General features: G+C 39.1%; 1 long non-coding RNA gene across 1 annotated transcript in view; it reads left to right on the top strand.

Moving 5' to 3' along the window:
- Nucleotides 1-7,799: 7,799 nt before the first annotated feature.
- LOC122441032 overlaps nt 7,800-22,701 on the top strand; it is a 30,953-nt gene continuing 16,051 nt past the window's right edge. The window contains exon 1 of the long non-coding RNA XR_006269178.1: nt 7,800-7,889. This is a non-coding gene — a long non-coding RNA (uncharacterized LOC122441032). The remainder of the gene's footprint in view (nt 7,890-22,701) is intronic.

Genomic DNA, 22,701 nt, shown 5'->3' with positions numbered 1-22,701 from the left:
ATTATTCATTTGTTTTTATTATTCATTCAATCTTTCCTTGTGGCTCAGTAGCTAAAGAGTCTGCCTGCAATGGAGGAGATCTGGGTTCGATTCCTGGGTCGGGAAGCTCCCCTGGAGAAGGAAATGGCAGCGCACTCCAGTACTCTTGCCTGGAGAACCCCATGGACAGAGGAGCCTGGTGGGCTACAGTCTATGGGGTCACAGAGAGTCGGGCACGACTGAGCGACTTCACTTTCACTTTCAGTGCATTTTGATTCTATGAATGGTGTGTGATGATCTACACATATTTATATGTGAATAGATTAGGATAAATATGACTGAGTTGGTGAATAATGTTTCCCTGGTAATATTCTATGGAGTCCATAAAAAGCGGCCATCCATGGTTCTATAGGTTATATACAATGCAAAGATATCCATCTGAGGATACTGAGAAAAGGCTGAAATCTAACATCTGTGTTGTGGTATAAGCTGAGTTTTCTCAGAGTAGTGTGTTTACAAAGTATTCATTAATGTCCTTAAAGGTAATCTTTATGACAATATATATATTTTTTAATATCATTATCTGAACTTTGCAAGGTAAGGCAAAATCTTTTCCTAGCATGAATCAAAATCAGGAGAAACCTAGACTTATATTAGTATGGATAACATTTTAAATATGAAACTTTAGATGGTTATCTTGCACTTTGTTTTTTCCAGAATACTAAGACCCATAGTGAAATATGTTTGCTTTTCCACCTATTTGAGATGAGAGAGACAAAAAAAAAATAAGCAAGTGGTTTTAATTTGTTACGTGAAGACATTTGATAATATTTTAGGATGCTATAAATGTCTTAATGCTATAAAGGTCAGTTATTTTTCTTACCTATTTAAATAAATTTTATTTATTTATTAGGCAGCCACTGGGTCTTAATTGTGGTATGTGGGATCTTTAGTTGTGACATGTGGCCTGTGGGAGCCCAGAGATCAAACTCAGATTCCCTGCATTGGAAGAGCAGAGTCTCAGCCACTGGATCACCAGGGAGGTCCCCTCTCACCTACCTCTTTTCAAAGAAACTCTTAAAGGGCAATAACTGTGTATAGAAAATAATGCTAATGTCATTATAGACATGAAGCAAAGTCTTCCAGGTTACAATTATCCTGTACTTGTGTGTGAAGGGCTGTTTCTCACCCTTGCATACATATCCTCTCCCGGTAACAGTTCTGGGCCTATTGTGAGTCCTCATGGCGAAAGGAGCAGCGCTTCCTGCTTACTGTATACTGACGTGTCAGTTTCCTCCGCTTTCCCTTACTGAATTTTACTTCTTGGATCAAATCAATTGCATTTCAAACACTGTAATCTCACACACGTATACATCTTAGTCTCCGCTGGCCCGTTGTTACTTCCTTCTTGTACTCAGCTTCTTTTTGCTGAATATGGAAAATCTTTTCTCAACAAAAATCATTGATAATGTACTCAGCTTCCTCTAAGTGAATAAGCTTTTTCCAACAAAATCCTTGAAGTGTCATTAAAGTTTAGTTGTTGTTAAGCAGTTTAGCTTAATTATTACTCTTAAAACAGTGTTGTTTTCCATAATGAGCTAAGCAGGTTTTTATAACTTGTAAACATTTTTTTTTAATTCACATATGTGCTGAAAACTTCTTGGAGACATGTTAGATTCAGAGAGTTTTGACATGTTAGATTTCAGAGATTAAAAAAAAAAATTCTAAGTGAAACTCCTAAATATTATGAAGTATCTTCTATTTTAATGTGAAAAAGTAATTTAAAAAATCTGAAATTAAACTATCAATTAACCACACTACTCTTCCTACTGTATATATTTTGTAATTTGGATGTGGCAAAGGCTAAAATATTAAAGCCCCGAGGGTAGAGAGATACTTTAGTAAGAGTCAGAAATCATATGGGTCAAAATTTAAGGGAGCCTCACTATAGTAAAGTAAACTTTACTTTAGTAAAGTATAGTATAGTAAACTTCAACATCTTTGTGGTTTCACATTTCAATAGTTAATCATTTTATATGTCACTTTGCTGGGCCAGGGCTGCCCAGATTGAACATTATTTCTGGGTATACCTGTGAGGATGTTTCCAGGTGAAATTAGCATTTAATCAGATGCTGAAGCTGAAGCTCCAATACTTTGGCCATCTGATGTGAGAAGCCGACTCACTGGAAAAACCCTGATGCTGGGAAAGATTGAAGGCAGGAGGAGAAGAGGGCAGCAGAGGATGAGATGGTTAGACAGCATCATTGATTCAGTGGGCATGAACTTGGGTGAACTCCAGGAGATGGTGAGGGATGGGGAGGCCTGGCGTGTTACAATCCAAGGGGTCGCAAAGAGTTGGACATGGCTTAGTGACTAAACAACAACAGTAGGCATAGTAAAGTAGATTGCCCCAGCGTGAATAAGTATCATGTAATTTGTTGTGGGGCTGAATAGAACAAAAATATGATAAAGAGGGGATTCATCCCTTTTGCTTCCTGCCTGCATGCTTGAGCTGGGGCATCAATTTTCTCCTGCCCTTGAACTAGAATTTACACCACCAGCTTCTGTGGTTCTCTGGCTTTCAGACCTAACCTGGAATTATACCACTGACTTCCTTGTATTTACAGCTTGCAGACAACATATTGTGGGACTTCTCAGCCTCCATAATCACATGAGCTAGTTCGTATATTTATATTCATATATACTGTCGACTGTTGTACAGTCCAGGTTTGAATTGTGCAGGTCCACTTATAAGTGAATTTTCTTCAACAGTAAATACGATAGCACTGCGCCATCTGTGTTTGACTGAGGATGCAGAATCATGGAGACAGAGGGCCAACTGTAAAGTTAATGTGGGTATTCAATTGTGTGGGTTTGTGGCATCCCTCCCTGCCATTTTTCAAAATCCAACTGTAGATATATCTTATTGACTCTGTTTCTCCTGAGACCCACGATAATGTGACATCTTAATTCCTTTCTCACTTTGATCTCCCTAAAGAAAGATCTTAAAAGTTAAAGATATGTTATGTTAACCAGGTCTAGTCCATTAGACAACTATTTTTAAACTTTGCATTCTGAAGGATGATTCAAAAAACAAGCTTCTAACAGCCTTGCCGAGGCCATTTTAGAGATAAGCATATTCAGGTGTGGCTTCAGTTATCCACTGCTGATGCCACTAGCAGCAGCATCCTGAGAAAATTCTTACCGTAGTAAGATTTTGTTTGTTCTCATCTCTTGCAGCTTCTGTCTGAGTCTCTGTGAGTTTCCCAAAGATCTTCCCCAAGCCTCCAAAGCTCTCCAAGTGCATTCCAATAAATGAGTTTATAATAAATTTCTTCGCTGCTAAAATTATTCTTTTTTCCCCCATTATTACAGTTAAAACTTGGAACAGTCATTTCTCAAAACATTCTAAAGTGGATGGATATTGCTAAAGGACTCCATTTTAAGGATGGCAGTTGAAGTCTCAGACTTGCCATTGAAATTTTTGGTCTTGATCTCAAAATCTGATAATAGCCACCTTCCCATTTCAAGAAGAGGCAGTGTAATTTTGAAATAATAGCAGTATCATGGATTATAATGTAGTTTTTGTAAGGCCATAGAGAAACAGATGTTATTGGGTAATCTTCCATTCAGTCTACTTCAAACAACTTTTCATAAACACTATCTCAATTTCAGTATTGAGCTTAAGTAATGAATCAAGAGTTGTATACTTTCCCCCTCAAAGCTTAGAGTCAATAAAGACATACCATAATACAACACAGTGTAAAAAGACTTGTTATTGAGGTATTCTATAGCTATTGTTCAGAATGCCAAATTAGGGATAATGTAAAATAAAGAACAGAAATGGCTTCTTCTGTCCACATGATAGGCAGTGAAGGAGGCTGAAAGAGGTTAATGACAGCCTTAACACAGACAGTCTAAAAGGCAGAAGTAGTGAGATGGCTGAGCAGAAAGAAAAAGATGAAAATTTGAGTCTGCATTTATACTTTTGTAGCTTCTGTCTGTTATGATACAACTAGCTTGTTCAGTATCTATTAGAAGCTACATATAAAGTCAACTCAGATGCCTGCAGACACTAGATAGGATTGAGTATGCAAGCAAGCAGCGGGCATAAAAGACAGACAAAAAAAAAAAGGCCACAAATGCCACATTGCACAGTTTCTCAATAGTGTTGCAGCTTTAGCGATCTTTTGTATTTTGATTTTTTTGCTTTCCATGAGCATCATTTCTTTAGGCTACACTCTTGATTATGACAGCCTTGCTCTTAGCTAGCACACAGAGAAGCCACTGGTTGAAGCTTAGGGGTGACGACCAGGCTTCCTGCTTTTCCAAAGGGCTGAAGAGAACATTTTCTATTTGTCTGCCTGTTGGTTTTCTTGTTTACTAGAGACAGTGTTGAATACATTTCAGAGATAAAAGTTGAAGCAGGAAGATGTCAGATCATGAATCTACAAAAGTGATTGTCACCTTTCTTAAAGCTGTGATCACACTCATCATCTCGATTGAGAGCTTATTCACCTCTTCCTTCACGTTCAATAATGTTTGCTCTTTCGATAGTTTCTCTGCATTTGAAAATATTAGGCAACATTTGTGAAGTTCTTTGAAGCCACAGGAAAGAGTATTTACAGAAGTGTTATTATTTTTCTATTTTTGTAATGGTGTAATGAAACTACCTGCTTGAGTCATCACTATCAGGAATTTTCAGTGGACTGGCCTAATGTTTTCTAGGTCAATCTGATTTCATTTTAACAGGCAGCAAAAGCTCATGAATATTACTAAAGAATGAATTCTTAAAGGACATTTTCAATGAACTATTAATATTTGAAATTTTCTAGAAACATCTAATTACATAAAGACAATACATTTAATGAAGGTCACTTTTTTTTTTTTTAGGTCTTGTTGGTTTTTATTTTCATTACTATAGGAGATGGGTCAAAAAGATCTTTATTGTTTATGGCTTCCCCGATAGCTCCGTTGGTAAAGAATCTGCCTGCAATGCAGGAGACCCCAGTTTGATTCCTGGGTCAGGAAGAGCCGCTGGAGAAGGGATAGGCTACCCACTCCAGTATTCTTGGGCTTCCCTTGTGGTTTATGATTACATATTTATTAAAATCCTAGGTTTATAGATTCCTACAAGGCACAAGCTTTGTTAGCTTGGTTTGAATTATGGCATATGCTCCAGATGAGTAAATTTGTACTTATTTTAAATGAGCATAGATTTCATTTTTTTTCTAACAGTTATTGATAATCTCCTTCTAGTTGGCAAATGTTAGTGATTTTTCATTGTAACTTCTGTGTTTATTTATTTTATTTTCTACTCCTTAAATATTTCCTAGAACATATTTTGGTTATTTATGAACCTCAGACATCTGACTGCTACTGTTGTCTCAATTTGCGGAAGAGGCAAGCAAAACTTTTTTCAGCTGTAAGTGTTAACCAAACTATCAGGGCGCATCTGACGTCTAAAATTTTCCAGTGACTATTATCAATTTTACTAAATGTGAAACGGAAAGAACAACTTAATTTTTAGAGTGAAAATTGAAATTCAATACTGTCAAAGGAAAAAATAAAAATCTTGTTTTGATAAAAATCTGGTACAGTGAGCACATTTGCTATGTAAGACACAGATGGAAAGAATATAAGAAATAACAGAATGTCATCTTGAGAAGTCCTTTTTTGACCAAGACCACATGGGAAAGCTCTTTAGAGCATAACTGTGAATTTTTTAATATCATTAATTCTTGGCAGGAAAGAAATTGAAATTTAATTATCCTCACATGCTTCTTTTCTTGTGTTGGATTTGTTTCATTTTATATGAAAGTGATTCTGATTCAAAAGAAACCTAGAGCTGAAATTCCTTTCTAGGGTATGCCAATCACATGGGTACTAGCTCTGGCCTCCAACTAAATCACAGATGAGAAATCACTGCAACATGAGTGTGCCTTGGATGTTTCCTTATTTTCTACATCAAAGCACTTTAACATCCTTAAGTTGTAAAGTGTTGACTTATGAAGTAGTCTGTATAAAATGTCTATGCTCCTCTAAAAATTACCATATATTTAATGACTTAAAATTATCTTCTAGTTCTAGAGGTCAGAGGTCCAAAATGGATTTTACAGGGCTAACATAAGGGATCAGAAAAGTTTCGTTCCTTCTGGAGGCTCTAGAGGAGAATCTGCTTCTTGCCTTCTCCGGGTTCCTAGAGGCTGTCTGCACTCCTTGGCCCCTTTCTCCATCTCCAAAGCCAGCAGTGAAGCAGCTTCAGATCTCCTGGTCTCTCTCCCCTTCCTCTGAAGAGTCAGCACGTCTCCTGTAACCCTGACTCCTCTGTCTTCCTCTCCATGGGCCCCTGGGATTACAGTCAGGCTGCACAGATAATCCAGGATAATTTTCCCACCTCAAAACCCTCAGTTTAATCTTACCTGCAAAGTCCTTTTGCCACACAAGACAACGCAGTCACAGGTCCTGAAGATTACAACGTGGTCATCTTTTGAAGGTAGAAGTGTCCTTCTCTCTACCACAATGTATTGATAGTAAGGACAGAGTAAATGGATTTGCATTCAGGTGTGACCTGGTGACACAATGTAGAAGTTAATTCAAACTTTTTTAGAATATACCAACCATCACAGTGGAGGGCTCTCCTTTAAAGACACAGGGACAGAGTATAAACTGAAGTGCGTGGGCTTGGCTTACATTTGTACACACTTTCCCTAAATTCCCTAATAATAATTATTATTTTTGTTCATTTAGTTCATTCAGTTTACTTATCCAGTTGAGTTTAGTCTAGTTTACTTATCCAGTAAACTGTTTAGGTTACTTATACAGTATCTGACTCTCTCTCTGCGTGTGTGTCTGTGTATGGTAAGAACACTCAAGATAAGATCTACTTTAAAGCATATTTTTATGTGTACAATACAGGCCTCTTAACCAGAGTCCCAGGCTGTACAGCAGATTTCTAGAAATCGTTCATCTTGCATAACTGAAATCTTATCTGCCCTGAACATAACTCTCCGTTCCCCTGCACACCCAGCCCCTGGTTACCACCATTCTCCTCCTTGTCTACACACTTGATTTTTATACGCACTCCAAAACTCAAGCGAAAAGATGGTTGGGTAAAATTTGTTTTTGTAATGAGTTTTAGAAATTTGACCTATGTTAAAAAGTTCTTTGAGATGTCTTTGACTAGCCAGATTGTACTTATTCAAATGCCATCACAATATAATCCTGTTAGGTGACCTTTATAGCTATGATAAGATTTAAATCATGACTTAAAACCATTGTTGTATAGTACCATTCAATAACTAAATCATATTGCAAAAAACATCAATATGCTTATTACATTTTAATTGAGGCTATGAAAATTATCAGTATTCATCTACCACCCATCTATCATCCATCAATCATCTATCTATATCTATTTATCCATCTAGTTATTTGCCTTCATACTGTGTCTTATTTTCCTCCTAATATTCTTGCTAAGACTGTTTCTGAGCAGTATAGAAATCACCTCTACTGCAGCAAACTTTTCTGACCCAGGGGCTCAGAAGAAAGTCCTAGAATTAAAGCAAATCCTTTTCCTGACTTGGGATACTGAGCAGGCTAAACTGTACTTTTCACGCAGGCCTATAATTCAAGTTCCTAAAGGACCGTGGCTGCCGCATTGTCAATACATGTTGTCTTTGAACAAAATTGGCTTTGAAAGCTCTGGAACCATTTCAAAGCCCCTATCTCCACTTTCCTGATCACTTGACTGTATGGCAATTATAAATAATGAAAATTAATTAATTGATTAATAAGCACCTTTTCCTTTTAGGAAGGGATCTTCATTCTATTATAATCTCCAGGTGTTGGGGAGGACCATAATAAGAGGATCTCTGAAAATCAGGCCCTTCACAGCTCTGGAAGACCAGGTATGGAAAACTAAGATTGTGTGGAAGCTGACACACTCTCTACAGTCTTACCATAAGGAGGTTCACTTTATATTTAATTTTTAACATTCTACAATTTTGGGGAAGTTACCAAAACAGGAAAGATGATATTTTTCATATATATGCATATTTTAATTTACAACATTATACTGTTGGTTTATCATTTTTACTTAGCTTTTGATACTTGAAAATGTGTTTCAAATTTTGAAAAATTTGTCAAAATACTGTCCTTTCAAATGACATAATATTCCATTAAACTGAAGACAGAAAAAAAGATTAAGTTCTGTATTACAGATGAGTAATGGAGAATCCCATGGACAGAGGAGCCTAGCAGACTATGGCCCAAGATGAAGCAAAGAGTCAGACACGACTGAAGTGACAGAGCAGCCATAGATAGCACTGAGAGGTTAATTGTTTGATTCAAGTTCACACAGCTAATCAATATTCACTCAGAAAATAAAGCCAGTATTCCAGTTCTCCAGTGTTGAGCCTTCTGTAATCCCATAAAAAGCTTTTACATATTTTTGCTCTTTTGGGAAAATGAGAAATTACTGCCTTATAGCTTTCTAGATGACTTTTGAGCCCCTATTAACTTTTATTATTTTCTAAGCATACATCTGTCTACTTTTTGTACACTTGAACATTTTGTGTACTAAGCATAAAAAAATATTTTTATAGGTTGGATTATAGAGGAAATTGTTGAAAATGTTTATGCTGTATCATGGGACTTCAATATTGTGGTTGGAAATTTAATCTGAGAATTCCAAGCTTATAGAATAAACATATATGCAAATAAGTAGATAAGAATAGATTTTTTAAATGTTTCATCTGACTCATAGGAGCTAAGTGAACCATGAAATGTGAAAACCTGAAGCAAATGAAACTGGGGAGGAAATTTAAACATGCCCAGGGCCACAAATAAGGTTTTATGTTTTTCATTTGTTGTGTTTATTTGTTTATTTTTCACTCTGGCTGTCTAGAGTGTATCTTCAGTAATGGATAATGTGACAAATAACCCTCACTGTTCTCAACAGTATGAATTTGAATAAATTAGATATGCAGATACTTACGGAAATTTCACATGGTCTGGTACTGCCCAGCTTCTCTAACCATTTTCTCTGCTTTTTTCTTTTTTTTTCTCTGCTATTTTCATCTGGCGATGTTCAAATCCCTCTTGACCATTAGATGTTAAAATTTTGAAGTTACGTACTGTGTCCTCATCTATCATTTCATTTGCAGGTTCTAACACACGATTTGGCTCAAAATAAACAGTCAGCAAATCATTGAAAGAACAAATGACTTGGGAAAAAATTATACAAAGACTTGAATGTTAATGTCTTTTAGAAAAATTATTCAACTTCAGATCTTTTCCTAAGAATCTTCCCCATCTATTCTGCTGTTCCTTTTCTCACCTTAATGGAATAGAAGTTAAAGGAGGAGAGGATATATATTTTGGCTTTTAAATTAAAGGGAAAAAATATAAAGCTATCTTTATGAAATATTGTATTTTGAAAGGTAGCTTAAAAAATGAATAGGATTTTGGAAATAAAGACTAGAGAGCTTAGATTGAAAGGAAAAACCCAAACAAAACTTAATGGCATAAGATAATGTATGAAGCAATAGCAGTGGATAGATTTAATTGGAGCCTAGAGTAGGTACATGGGAAGACCTGTGCAAATTAGGGCACCAGTCTTGAATGCCAGGCAGATGAATTTACCTTAATTCATTAGAGACAAATCAAGTAAACTGTTAAGGTTTCCTTTGTATATATACTAGTTTCTTTTTATTTGACTTAATGGGATGTTCAGCTTGTATGTAAATATAATTCTGAATACAGGTGATCATTTTCTCAATTACTGTTGAACTAGCAGCACATGAGCTTAAGATTCCAGTTTGGGCAGACCATCCTGCCTTTAGAATCTCCTTTAAAAAACAAAAACAAAAAACGATACTTGAATGTATTTTGAATGAATGTATTTTTTAAAGGAGAAATCATTATATGTACTCCTATTGGTTTCTGATTCAACATTTGCATACTGTCTCTCTGGGTGAATGAATGTACCTTTGTTTAACTGCCTGACTCTTTAAAAGTTAGATTTGTTTTTATATTTCAAGCCTTCACATTTAATGAAATATAGGTAATACTAAATTAAATGGTTTTCTTTTTACCTGTTGGTAAATTTCACCTCAAAATATTAGTTTCATTTTGATTCCATTATACAGATTTGAGGACTCAGTATACTGAAACATGGAATGGTTCAAGTATTAATAGTTCTATAGACTTTTAGAATACTTTTTGCTATGTTATTTTTAATTCTGTAGGCTCAGGGAAAACAAGATCCGCACTTTAGACTTTGGAATAGTCCCTTTGGTCATATTTTTCAACATAATCTCTCTTAACCTCTCCTCAAGACCATTATAGGAGGAATAAAATTATTGGGTCAATTCCAAGCCACCCTAAAATGGCATTGAATTGAGTTCTATTTCTCAAACAAAGGTGAGCTAGAACAAGGTCATTCTTGAAACATCTGAATGGGTACCATTCAGTTCAGTTCAGTTCAGTCGTTCAGTCGTGTCTGACTCTTTGCAACCCCATGAATTGCAGCATGCCAGGCCTCACTGTCCATCACCAACTCCAAGAGTCTACCCAAACCCATGTCCATCAAGTCCATGATACCATCCAGCCATCTCATCCTCTGTCGTCCCCTTCTCCTCCTGCCTCCAATCCCTCCCAGCATCAGGGTCTTTTCCAATGAGTCAACTCTTCGCGTCAGGTGGCCAAAGTATTGGAGTTTCAGCTTCAACATCAGTCCTTCCAATGAACACCCAGGACTGGTCTCCTTTAGGATGGACTGGTTGGATCTCCTTGCAGTCCAAGGGACTCTCAAGAGTCTTCTCCCACACCACAGTTCAAAAGCATCAATTCTTCTGGGCTCAGCTTTCTTCATCGTCCAACTCTCACGCCATTACTCAGCATTATTTTACAGGCCATCTTTTTAAAACACTGATTGTTGTTCAGTCACTGAATCATGTCCGACACTTTGCAACCCCATGAGCTGCAGCACACCAGGCCTCCCTTGTCCATCACTATTTCCCTGAGTTTGCTCAAATTCATGTTCATTTAGTCAGTGATGCCATCCAACCATCTCATCCTCTGTCGTCTCCTTCTCCCTTCCTTAATCTTTCCAAGCATCAGAGTCTTTTCCAATGAGTCAGTTCTTTGCATCAGGTGGCCAAAGTACTGGGGCTTCAGCTTCAGCATCAGTCCTTCCAATGAATATTCAGGGTTGATTTTCCCTAAGGATTGACTGGTTAGATCTCCTTGCTGTCTGAGGGACTCTCAAGAGTCTTCTCCAGCACCAACCTTCAAAAGTGTCAATTTTTCAGCCCTCAGCCTTCTTTAAGGTCCAACTCTCACATCCACACATGATCACTGGAAAAGTCATAGCCTTAACTAGATGGACCTTTGTTGGCAAAGTGATGTTTCTGCTTTTTAATACACTGTCTAGGTTTGTCATAGTTATTCTTCCAAGGAGCAAGCACCTTTTAATTCCATGGCTGCAGTCACCATCCACAGTGATTTTGGAGCCAAAGAAAATGAAATCTGACACTCTTTCCACATTTTCCCCATTTATTTTGCATGAAGTGATAGGACTGAATGCCATGATGTTAGATGTTTGAATGTTGAGTTTTAAGCCAGCTTTTTCACTCTCCTCTTTCACTTTCATCAAGAGGTTCTATAGTTTCTCTTCACTTTCTTCCATCAGAGTAATATAATCTGCATAACTGAGGTTGTTGATATTTCTCCTGGCAATCGTGATTCTCGCTTGTGACTCATCCAGCCTGGCATTTCACATGATGCACTTTGCATATGAGATAAATAAGCAGGGTGATAAGATACAGCCTTGATGTACTCCTTTCCCAATTTGGAAGCAGGCCATTGTTCTATGTCCAGTTAAAGCTGTAGCTTCTTGACCTGCATACAGGTTTCTCAGAAGGCAGGTAAGGTGGGCTGGTATTCCCATCTCTTTAAGAATTTTCCACAGTTTGTTGTAATCCACACAGTCAAAGATTTTAGCATAGTTAATGAAGCAGAAGTAGATGTTTTTCTGGAATTCTCTTGTTTTTTCTATGATCCATCGGATGTTGGCAATTTGATTTCAGATTCTTCTGCTTTTTTCTAAATCCAGCTGGAACATCTGGAACTTCTTGGTTCACATACCTTTGAAGCCTGACTTGAAGGATTTTGAGCATAATCTTGCTTGCATGTGAAAGTGCAATTGTTTGAACATTATTTGGCATTGCCTTTCTTTGGGATTGGAATGAAAACTGACATTTCCCAGTCCTGTGGCCACTGCTGAGTTTCCCAAATTGTGGCATATTGAGTGCAGCACCTTCACAGCATCATCTTTTAGGATTTGAAATAGCTCAGCTGGTATTCCATCACCTCCACTAGCTTTGTTCATGGTTATGGCCCACTAAGTCCCACTAAGGCCCACTGGACTTCACAGGCCAGAATGTTCAGCTCTAAGTGAGTGACCACATCATCATGGTTAAGTGGGACTGATAGGGAGTTAAAATTTAAAAGGTAGTTTTCCAGTTTCATGGTCATATTGCTCTCAACTCTTGAGTCTTGGTACCAGAAATCAAAGTTCTTAGAGAATGAAGTATATGCAAACAATCTAACATAATGACTCAACTATAGAAAGACTATTTAAAATTTACCCTGTTGGAATTTTAAGCATCCCACTTTTTCCCCTCCTTTGTCCTGGTCTGAATATTGTCCGCACTTGACTGCTTGAAGCAGACCCAAGAGGTCAGCTGCAAATCCAGCAACTGTGAGCCATCATCCCCACACTTCAGCCATCAGCCCCTGCTCTCCTCTGACACTTGAGCCTTCATTTATCCTGAAGCCAGCATTCACGAAAGCCAGAGCCATCAAAAAGTGACTTTCCCCTTTAGACGTGACAGGCAGAACAGCTTCCACTTACAGTGAGTGCACTCTGGCTCCTGAGAGCAGAGCACGCAGAATTCAAGTGAGGGGAAACCCTTTGTGCACTTTGCTGCTGACTTAGACGTCTGTTCATCCTGCATCTTCATAGCTGTTGCTTTTTTTTTCAAATAAATAGGCAAAAGAAAAATGGTGTGAACTAGATCCCGAAAGTTAAAATATTTTTCCTCGTTGTATTCTCTGTTTTCTTTTTTCCTGTCTATCAAGTTTAAAACAAATTTACAATGAAATAAAGTGGACCTCTGACAAGACTCTGAAGTTTGAACTTTTTATTATTGTTCTATTTTCTTCTCCATTAGGGCTGGCTCCTATGTAACTATGTCTGCAAGGAAGAAGATACTGCTCAAGCAGGCACAGCTATTCATTTGGGGTTATAATATATCCCTTTTATGGGTTCTTTTTGCATTTCTTTCCTGGAGATAATAGCAATATAACTTTGAAATATTCTTTAGCAGAAGCTCCTATTTATTATATATGGTGGGAAGAAGTGTTCTGTTGGTACTGGTCACTCTATTTACTGTATTGGTGGTTATATTCATTCAGCAACTGTTTATTGGAAGGTTGGCTTAGTTGGATGATATTTCCCCTTAACGATCTCAATGAGAATAATGGAAAGCATTAACTATGGAAGGAAAGGTGGTCTGGGATTACCCAGAGGAGTGTGAAATTTTATTGCATTTCTGTCTGATATTTCTTTAGGTGCCACAGCACAAGAGGAAGTGTAACAGACTGGAATGTGCTGTAGGCCTGAGAATCAGGGGACAATTTTGACTTTCAATTCTCCATTACCCCACCCAAGAGTAAGACATTTCATTTCTTCCCACTTCAAACTCTTTGTCTTTACCATAAATGAAGGGTTTGTGTATCTCCAAAGCCTTTCTCAGAAAGAAACTTTTGCCTTCAGTGTCAAATATTTAGGCTGTGACAGATCCCTGCTCAGGAATATAAATGGATATATGGGAATATATTGCTCAGGACTAGAAATGTATGGTATGCATTAAATAACTGGAGCTATGAGTTTCCTCTATTTCCTGTATTTCCTTTACCTCTAAAATACAGAATCCTCTCTGGAAAAATAAATAAGATGCACCTGACCAAAATAACCAGAATCATAGCTCCTGCCATCAGTACTATTTTTACATGAGATAGTTGAATTGAGTTGCCACCACCCAAAGGAGTCAGTCACCTGCCATATAAAGTTCAGTTGTGAGAGTGATATGTTGTGTCCCCAGTGAAAATAAAGGGGGTGCTTGAAACGTAGACATTTGAAAAACAAACTGCACTTAGGGAGGAGAGATGGCTTTAAGCATCAACTTGGCTGGGCCACAAAGTGCCCAAATGTTTGAACAGACATTATTCTAGAGCTTCTGTGAAGGTTCTTTTGGATGAGGTTAGCATTTAGTAGACTGAGTCATGTAGATCACCCTCCTCAATGTGTGTGGGCCACATCTGATCGATTACTTGGAGGGAACAAAGGGGCCTTCCTTGAAGGCTCAGATGATAAAAGTCTTCCCTGGTGGCTCAGATGGTAAAGAATCTGCCTGCAATGCTGGAGACCTGGGTTCAATCCCTGGGATCAGGAAGATCCCCTGGAGAAGGAAATGGCAACCCACTCTGGTATTCTTGCCTGGAAAATTCCAGGTATGGAGGAGCCTGGCGGGCTGCAGTCTGCGGGGTCACAAAGAGTCGTACATGACTGAGTAACTAGCTTAACTTCCCTGAATAGGAGAGACATCTTCCTTTCTGACCGCCTTCACACTGGGACACCAGGTTTGTCCTGCTCTCAGACTCAGCCTGAAATACTGTCTCTTTCAAGATCTCGAGCCAGCTCTTCAGTCTGGAACTACATCAACCCTCAAAGGTCTCATGTCTTTGGACTCAAGACTAGAAATAACAGCCCTGGCTCCACTGACTGCATCTCGCTGACTCACCCTGCAGCTGTTGGGCCCTGACAGTCCCCATAAACATGTGAGGCATCCCTATAGCGAAACTCTTTTTTTTTTCTTCCCCTATTTTAAACATTTATTTATTTTTAATTGGAGGATAGTTGCTTTAGAGTAATGCATTGGCTTCTGTCAAATATCAACATGAATCAGTCATAGGTTGACCCGTGTCCCCTCCCACCTGAACGTCCCTCCCACCTCCCTTCTAATCCCAGCCCTCTAGGTTGTTATCGAGCCCTGGTTTGAGTTCCCCGAGTCATACGGCAGATTCCCATTGGATATTTATTACATATCATCTTACATATTCCATATTTTAGAATATGCAAATTATTCATATTACATATAATCATGCATATTATATGCATAATATATTATGCATATTATATACGTGATCACAAGTGTATTTGTTCATATAGAGTGTATCTATCTATCTACCTATATCTCCTATTGGTTCTCTGGAGAATTCCAATATAATGGTAGAGGATAATGTAGGCCGAGAAAAAAGAGAAGACATTCATATATTTTTAAACTCCTCTAGGGTTCACACATTGATACGAAGCACAAAAAGAGCAGAGAGCTGGTACAATTGACTTGATTCTTTATGAGAAATTTTAAGTTTGCCTTACTTCATAACTCAGGAAATGACACCTAAGAGAGGGAGTAAATTAGTCCCTCCCACAGGCAATGCTGAGGCATCATGGGTCACTTTTCAACTTAGCTCTGGTATTCTGACAGAAGGACAATACAGAATGATCACATCATTGTCCTTCATTCTGTGCCTCCAGGTCAAAGGCCAATTTGGCATGGCTATTAGGCTTGTCTTTAGAGTTTAAAATGTGTTACGTAGCATTACTGGGAAACACAACTGTACCTGTGAATGAATGTGAGTCAGAGGATATGTGTGGGAATATGTTTATCACTTCACTTTTAGAAATCCTGGAAAGCATTCTAAACATATTAACTGCTCGCTGCCTTTTTCTGAAAGATATGGATAAACCGAGGTAAAAGGATTAAGGGATAAAGAAGGAGTAGTTGAGGGAAAATAGATATTTTTTCCTACATCTTGCTACAAAAAATGATGGTGTACATTTTCAGTTGTTGAATAAGAAATAACATCATACTATTCTCCATTGCTCCAAGGCAGATTGCTGATAGGATTACAGGGTGAAAGGAAATATTGTGTTATATACTCATTTCCTACTCATTGATAGCAAAGTTGTTCAAAACTGCTATTAATGAAACCCCAAAAGTTTCTGAAGAAGAAAAAGCCATATTTTCTCATGTTACATGGGTCACTTGAGAGTATTAGCCTAATCAGTACATCAAACCAATTAGAGGCTGTCTGCTTCATGTGAAGAATGAAATGCTGAATATCTGTAATGTTTTGCTGGCCTAACACTGACACAGAACAGTAGGAAATAAGCTCTTGACTTAAAATATTGTCCAGAAATAATTAGTTTGGAATACTGAACTTTTGGAAAGGGCTCCGGAACCAGTGATAGATGGAGATAAGAATCAACCCTTGAGAAACAAAAGGAGACGTGTATCTGTGTATCTATTCTAATTTCAGAACCGTTATGCACCAAGAACTAAGATCAGGGATGGCAGGAGCTACATGGGCAGCAGAATGAGAAAGTTCGGTGAAAAGCCATGGGTCCCTGGCGCAGTTGTGGTTCCCTTGCTGAGAAGCAGCAACATCTAAGATAGCTGTCACCACCTGGTAGAGAGAGAGTGATGAGCTGTCCCCTGAGAACCCACGTCCAAGATGGTCAAACTTCTTCTAATTAGTATCAATCAATCAATCATCAATCAATCATTTCTTCAGTGGGGGGACTGTCAAGCCAGGCAAGTGGGATGTGATGCCTCAAGAAGGCAAGGCAAAGGTGACCTCAGCTGTCACGACAGCCCTTGGGCAGCTGGTACCCTTCGGGAACATGCTGAGACACTGTCGCCAGGAATAGTGTAAGCAGAAGTATTTCCTGGAAGCTGTGGATGCACACAATTAAGTGGCAGGAAGCAGACTCAGCCCGAGAACAATGCACAAACCTGGAGCTAGTGATTTATTTAGGCTAAAACATAGGACATAATGCCAGTGGTAGACAGATCACAGGGTACACCTCCTCAGCCATGGCAGATGCTGGCACAGGGACCTCTCACTCAGTCAGTAAACCCCAATGCTGCAAGACAGGAATCCCCTGGCTCTGTTCATTTTATTAAAGGACACCATATAAGGCCCCACTTTGTAATCTGTATTTCTTAGAATAATTCTCTCCTGTCTAGCTTACTTAATGAGTAATCAAGCATTTGCCAAGAACTTGTGAGCACAATATTCAGTGCAAGGATATTCACGTGGTTTCAAGGTATACCACACAGATCATTTATCAGTCACAAAGGGGAAAACTCCAATAACACTCAGCAGGCAACAGTGATCCCATTTTATGTCGTCTCACAAACAAGGAGACAAATAGGCAAACTGACTTTAGGTTTGCAGGGATGTGGTGCCATGGAAAATTCCTATCATCATCTAGTTAGTATTCTCAAAAAAGTTAAAATAGAATTTAAACATGAGGAGAGAGGAGGATAGATGATTGATTTCCAGAATCTTATGGCCACTGTTTTGTATCGACAATGGGAAGTAATTAAGGGTTTTAATCAGGATCATAAGTGAAGTGAAAGTGAAGGCTTTCAGTCGTGTCTGACTCTTTGTGACCCCATGGACTGCAGCCTACCAGTCTCCTCTGTCCATGGGGTTCTCCAGGCAAGAATACTGGAGTCGGTTACCATTTCCTTCTCCAGGGGATCTTCCTGACCCAGGGATCGAACCAGGGTCTCCCGCATTGCAGGCAGATGCTTCACTGTTTAAACACAAGAGAACAATCAAATACAGATTGTTAAACATTCTACCACACAACTGTCCTAAACAATCAAAGAGATCTAGATTGTGGGCTAGCTTAGGATGCAATTGGCCTAAACCTTTCAAAAATATCCATGCCATGAAAGAAATAAGAGCGGGAGAACTCCTATAGATTAAAGAGGAATAAAAAGGCATGACAATCAGGTAAACTGCATCCTCTTGTTTACCTGAATGAAAAGTTAAAGAAACTATACAGAGAGCTGGGGGATGATCAGATACACTTGACTATGGAAATTAGAAAATGTTCTTGGACACTTTTAAATGTAGAGTGTGTGAAATCAGGTGATACTAAGAAAGACCCTGCAGTGAAGGAATACCACTGCAGGAGTTGGTGGTCACACTCTGACCACAGACACGTTAGGGGAAACATTTACTTAGAATGGGAAGCATAATTTTTAAAATGACAAATGAAAACATGAAACATATCACTGCCTGAAATGAAATTATCTTGAAATGATTGTGTAGGAAAGTTGTGAAGTGTATTCTAAGGAGGAGCCGCTGTGAGGTCAGGGGGCGGGGGACGGTAGGATCAGTAAGAGAAGGAAAGTCTGAAAGGTTCTGCGTTCACAACAGGGACCCCAGCAACCGCGACGTGGAGCTCTGGCGCTGGACTTACCCTCCCAGGCGAGGGCCTGGGAGACGGGTACCCAACTGGCCAGATGGTTTGGGATGTGGGCTGCCCTCAGAAGCGGGCATGATCTTGGGGAGGGCAGCTCCCTTCAGGCAGGGCAGTTCCTGGAAAGGAACTATGAGCTGACGGCAACCACTGCTCCCAGGAGCTGGAAAAGGAGGGCGCCTCTTCCAAAAGAGGCATCTGAGACTTGTGCCTTACAACCCAAAACAGCACAAAATGGGGGGGAGATCAACACACCTTCATTAATTAACTCACACCTTTATGAGACAATGTTTTCCTTTACTTATTTGGATGCACAGGTTTTGAATATCTGTTTATTTGCCAACAGTTTATAATATTATTTTCCTTAGAGACAAGAGATGGATAATTTAGTTTTTTTATCTTTAGAAGGGTTGACATATAGATTCACTATATATATGTGTTCATACATTTATATATATATATATTTATATACATATGTATATTTTTTAATTTAAAAAGTATTCTAAACTTTGGAGAAATCTCTACTAAGTTCCTTTCATATAAGAACTCTAAAATTTTAGGTATCTCAAGGTGTCTTGCGTAGTGACTAAGATTAAATGTGGTTTGTCATGATGAAGCTTATTCTTCAATTAGTATTCAGACATCACCGGTAGAGAAGGTTATGAATTTTACATTGGGCTCTGCCCTTTCAGGACACAAAGGAATTGGCACAGTGGTTGTAGATTCTGGAAGTCATTCTGACACTGGGATGAGCAGTCACTTAACTATAAACGGAAATGACTGCAAACCAGAGATATATACATCTCACTAAACCCAAATTAAATAGATTGTAACTGCATCTCCATAACGTCTGCAGTCCGTCAGAGGCAGCTGACGCGGGCGCTGGTGCACGCTAGGGTTCCTATCTGAAGCTTCAGTAGCTCCCATCCCTGGGCTCATGACCTCCTGACGATTCTGTTAACTTCCTTGTTCACCTACCCCATGGTGCTTCCTGCCGCTCTTCACACACAGTCAGTCTACACAGCGAGCAGACTCATGCGATACAACAGAATCCTGGGTTACAAACAGTGGTAGCAAGCGAAATTATACAGGGATGTAAAACGTCTCAGGTCAGTTGACTGGAGCTAAAGCGTCACTCCGTTTCACCCAGGTGTCCCCAGGTATCCCCATGGTCATTTCCCCAGCTCTTCCCCCAAACCCTAGTTTCTGTCCTGCGCCTTTTGAGTTAGGTCACGATGCAGAACCGTTACTGCTTCTTTGGATTCAGTTGCTATCTGGGGAAACACGGCGTTTTCTGCCTGGGCTCTTTGTTCCTTCTTAAGTGCCTGTGCCTTTCACGACAAAATTGTTTTCTCAGAGTGACCGAGACTCTCACTCCACAGCATCTCTGGGCCCTTCTCAGAGTTCTCAGGACCGGCTGTTGTACCTTTTGGGAACACCACATCTCCCGTTCACCTCCCTTGAGTGTTATCTGCATACACAAATAATCTTTCTCTTTAATCAGTTTTTCTAAAAGTTCCAAACCATTTTAGAACTCAGACCTCTAATGCCCATTAAGTATAACTAAAATAAAACCTATTAAAAAAAAATCCATCACCAGAATTCCAAGGGTGAATCTAGAAGTTACTGCAAGCAAAGATGTCTAACCGTGAGATAAATCCCTTTTAGAATTATGCTTAGAGTCAGATGGCTGTAAGAAATTTAATAAACATCTCCAAGTTTTAACAGAAGAGAATAAAAAAAAGTGATTATATCTTATTCAAGACCTATCAAATTTGAATTCTGTATCAGCCACTCAGAATAATGCCTCTTTGAGGGTAATATTTACGAGGGTGCAGGTGTTCTACACGCTTCCTTTGGTTGCTACAGCGAGATCTTACATGACAGCTTTTTAAACATTTCTTCCTTTTTGAGTCAATGAATGTGGTAAGTGCAAAATTATTAATGTGCAAGATTATTAATTGACTCATTCCTTCTTCCTCTTCCATTCTTTTAGTTTCTTGATTTTTTTTTTTTTTACCCAATTCAATTTCACATCCATTGCACATCCCTCGCACATCCCTCAAATGTAAGCATCAGAGAACTGGATGTAGGCTGTTTTCAATGAAGGGCCTTTAGGTCTGAAATTTCTTACCTGCTATGACATTGTGAGTTTCCATTTTGCCCCTCTTTCTTAAGGGTACACGCAATGACAATAGATTCCATTTGGCCACCAGGGACAGAAAACAACTGAAAGAGGACAGATTTTTAAACCCTATTTAATGCTGCTTTAATTAAAACTATGATTTTTCTGAGTTATTTTAATTTTAATACTCTTAACATGAGGCAACTTGTGGGGAAAAATGAAAATTTAGGATAAAAATATACATTATCTGGTCTTGTGATTTTGAATTCTCCCATTGCCCGTCAGCATCACTCACAAAAGATGTTCCTCTAGTTAAAAAAAAGTTCTTCCTATGATGAGGATGGGGACTACTTTAGCAAATCTAATACTATGTTCACAAGACCAAGAATATGAGAATTGTAGTTACTGCAATGATAAGCCCTATGGCAAGTTTAAAAGTCCTTCAAAAATAGCGTAATTATTAAGTTGTAGACTTAACAATCAATTAAAAATGAACTGAGTCAATTAACTGCTTTCTCTTCTCATCTCTTATCTTACCCTAAATCCCCATATGGCGCCAATTAAAATCCCAAGGACAAGCCAAAGAGGCAGGGAAACTGCTGAGTTACCCCGTGTTCGCCTGGAAGAGGGCACGGGAGAGAAAAAAGGAAGCTGTCACTTTCTCTCTTCTCCTCCATGCCCCTCACTGATTAGGATTCCACAAGTACAAGAACGTTGAGTGGACCCCAGTGTTTAACTGGCCTGTCGCCTTCTCGGAATTCAGTCTCTTCAGAGTCTCTCCGCAGTCACTTGGCTTTAGAGGTAAAGTAAGAAATGCTTCCTTTTGAGGACATAGCAGCTAGAGGGTAAACTTGCCTTGAGGCTCCTGGGTAGGAGATTTTGGTTTCAAAAGCAGGACACCTGTTGTCTGTCTTCCTCAACAAGTTTAACACTGGTCATTTCTCCTTAGGACCAGAGTTTACCTGTGTTTGGCCAAGAGCGAAGAGAGAGTGTTAGTGGTTCAGTCGTGTCTGACTCTTTGTGACCCCATGTACTGTAGCCCGCCAGGCTCCTCTGTCCATGGGATTCTCCAGGCAAGAATCCTGGAGTGGGTTGCCATTCCCTTATGCCAGGGGAGCTTCCTGACCCAGGGATCGAACACAGGTCTCCCGCTTTGCAGGCGGATTCTTTACCGTTTGAGCCAGGTAAATTTGTAACAACTGGGCTTCCCCTAGCATAATTCCTCTCTCTCCATCCAAATGCCCTAATTAGTAGTTGTTCACTGATTTCCCTTGTGTCAATGCGCCCACGATGGCTGATTTTAAGCTCTAACACACGATGCTACTGAACCCAGTTTTGGAAAGATGTAGGCACACTCAGTGCTCCTCTGCCAGTATGTGTCAACTCCAGCACATCATGTGTTTTGGCCCTTGAGGAGAAAGAAGCATGAAGCCCCTTAGGTGTTCCAATAACCTAACCCTGTGAAGCCAAGTGAGTCTCTTATTATATGCGTGTGTGCATGCTAAGTCACTTCAGTCATGTCCGACTCTGTGCGACCCTATGGACTGTAGCTCATAAAGCTTCTCTGTCCATGGGATTCTCCAGGCAAGAATACTGGAGTGGGTTGCCATGCCCTTCTCCAGGGGATCTTCCCGGCCCAGGGATCCAACCCAGGTCTCCTGCATGGCAGGCAGATTCTTTAACATCTAAGCGACCAGGAAAGCCCCTCTTACTACACAGATGTCTTATTAGAAATTGACATCCCTGCAAACCAAAAGAAAATTCATCTTCTGATTAGTAACAGAACCAGAAGTTTCAGTAAAGAAGTTCATAAAAACTGTTCACTTGGCTGTCCTTTTAAGTTCTCCTTGCGGTTCTATAGAAAGAATGGATAGTTAAAATGGAAATCATATTTGGTATGATTGAAAGGAAGATCTGCTGAGAAGCAAGAAGATATGTTCTGAAAGTAGGTATTTCTTTTCTTTTTTCTTCACAACTTCTTTAAATGTTTCACATTAAATACCTTAGTTAATTATGGTTGTCATGCTTGAAAATTTATGTCAGAGACCTTAGCCCTGGAAGACGTTTTAGATGATGAGGCAATGCTGAAGAAAACTTAGAAAACTCTGCCACAGTTACAGTTGTACAACTATTCTGTTTAAATCTTCATCATTTGAGCTGCTGAATTTAACAGAGGTGTTAAATG

The sequence above is a fragment of the Cervus canadensis genome, chromosome 4 (assembly GCF_019320065.1).
Source record: "Cervus canadensis isolate Bull #8, Minnesota chromosome 4, ASM1932006v1, whole genome shotgun sequence".
NCBI lineage: Eukaryota > Metazoa > Chordata > Mammalia > Artiodactyla > Cervidae > Cervus > Cervus canadensis.
The sequence above is the reverse complement of the archived record's forward strand: the minus strand, read 5'-3'. Positions and strand labels throughout refer to the sequence as shown.